Raw genomic sequence first — 2,631 nt, 5'->3', positions numbered from 1 at the left:
GGACCATTTTCACAAGAGGAGGGGATGTAACCATTGACAACGGTGACGCCCCAACACACAGCTTGCCATAGAAGGACGTGCGTGCGTGAATCAGAGGACAGAGGAAAGCAGAGATTCAGAAAACAAAGCATCTCCAAAACTCCAACATATTCTCCATTACTGCATAACAAGTAACCTTTAACCCATGCTTTCTTGTTTATTCGCAATTCAACTGATAAATACAATTGACTTCCTGACTAAGAATTGCAAGATAACCATAGATTGCTTCAAACTAACAATCTCCGTGGGATTCGACCCTTACTCACGTAAGGTATTACTTGGACGACCCAGTGCACTTGCTGGTTAGTGGTACGAGTTGTGAAAAGTGTGATTCACAATTCGTGCACCAAATGTACATTGAAATCCGGGCTCAAATCTCGTTCATCGAGTTGTACAGTGAATTCGAAGCACCCGACGAAGTCCGGCATGGATGCCTCGCATCCAAGGAATACCTACCCGCCATGAACTCAGGCTGATGGCCATATTGTGATTGTCCTGCATCTGCAGCCATGAACCCAAGCAACTGGCTAAAAGAAGCTCTTTCTCCTGAGTCAAACTGTTGCATACCCCAATACTGTTGATATATTGGGTATGACGGGGTCAACTGTGTTTGAGGTACATACTGGCTTGAGGACTGGGGTTGTTCTTGTGGAAGTGGATTTGGAGGTGATAGTGGCGGTGACTGTGGCTCCTGCTCTTCATTGTCAATATCCATATCCTAATTACCTTCATCATTCTCTTGAACTACAAGATTTGACAAGTTCAAACGGTCCCCAAATTTTGTCCGATACCAGTACATGTAAGTATACAAGGGATGCTGTGAAGGCATGGGAAGCTCAGTAAGAACGTGATTATACCTATTCGTCCATTGCATCACCCAAAACGAATGAGTCGTGGCCATGGCTCAGTTAAGATTCTTAGGACCAATCAGGACTTCTCCATGCACCTTGTCCAGATTCCGTTCCTGATGAGGAACTCCCTGAACAAAACCGAACTGTTGCCTATACCTATCGGTTGCATACCACTCGATGCATTCAAAAGATACCAACGGCACCGTAGTGCTCCACATAATTGACTGTATGTAGATGTCTGCAGGAATTATGTTCGGATCCACGTGATCCACAGCATAAGCAACCCACACAAACTGAAAAAATAAAGGAAACTCATGATTAGAACCCACATAAAGATAACAATAAGATTTACACTGACACTAAACATGAAACAAATACTTCTTTAGTGAAAACATACCTAGCATTCCTGAAGTTCATCCAAGGCCTTCCTAAAGTGAGCAAGCGTAAGATATCTATATCATCGGTCTCCACGCTCCCAATTACGCCACCTAATATGACATATTTCATTAAAACAATTGGATTCTAAATATGAAGATACGGGGTAAATGTAACATAATATTACCTGTTTGCAAGCGGAAATCTGCGGGGTTTCCTAGGAAGCGGCGCTAGATATGGCAATCAGATCCAAGCCCAACCGAGCAGAAGTGTTAGTGGACCATCGATTTCCTTACAGTCAAAACAAGATGCCCTACATAATGCCCTATAGAGGTGTGCTAGGCATGCCGATCCCCAACTGTACTGTCCAATACTGCCAAAATCACGAAGCAAAGGTAGAAACTTCCAGTGCACAGATGCCCCAGACTTATCCCCAAACAAGATCGTCCCAATCAATAACATAATGTGGCACTTCACATACCTCTGTATACTGTTTTCATCAGTCAACTGTAAATTTTCTTTTAGATCCCGCAGTCACATCAGTTTTATGCAGCTTCCTCTACAGTCCGACTTACGCGATGCAACTCCAAATTAGTGTAAACACTCCGCCTCCAAGGCTTCAAAACTACTCATTGTCATCCCTGTGACTGGAAGACCGTCCGTCGGAAGACCAAGAATTATAGCCACATCTTCAAGCGTCACAACACATTCACCAATCGGAAGGTGAAATGTATGTGTGTCGGGGTGCCACCTTTCGATTAGAGCATTCACCAGTGCTTTCTGACATTGGACTACCCCAATCTAAGATACATGATAAAAACCAGTAAATCATAAATGCTCTTTCACCCTATCATTGTACCGATCCGGAGGGAATGGGTGATCACATGTCAACATTCTTAAACTCTACAAAACATAACAAATTATTAGTCAACTCAGATAACAATTACTAACTTACTACTAAAAGATACTAATTTTCTAACTAGAGCAACTAAAATATTAAACTCATGCTAAACTTTTTGTTAATTACAAAATTTAGTAATTATCATGTACTAACCTACCAATTAATGAACTCTCATTATTGAAAAATTTGCACAACTAACTCAACAACACATATTAATTGAAACCGCACAACTATCATAAATTATTTTACTAAATCCAACTAAAATTCTAACTTCGACATTTAATAATTAATCCTTAAATGCATCAATCTCTAATAAACTTACTTACTATTATAAACTCAATCTGATTTTACTATCGAATCATTGATGTATCAATTTTTGAAAAAACATTATTAAAATCTTTAATATTAATACTATAATTTAAAATATTAATTAAAATCTTTAATATTATCAATCAATACTTAATA

Source organism: Arachis ipaensis, chromosome B04, assembly GCF_000816755.2.
Source record: "Arachis ipaensis cultivar K30076 chromosome B04, Araip1.1, whole genome shotgun sequence".
Classification (NCBI taxonomy): domain Eukaryota; kingdom Viridiplantae; phylum Streptophyta; class Magnoliopsida; order Fabales; family Fabaceae; genus Arachis; species Arachis ipaensis.
Note: the sequence above shows the minus strand (reverse complement) of the source record.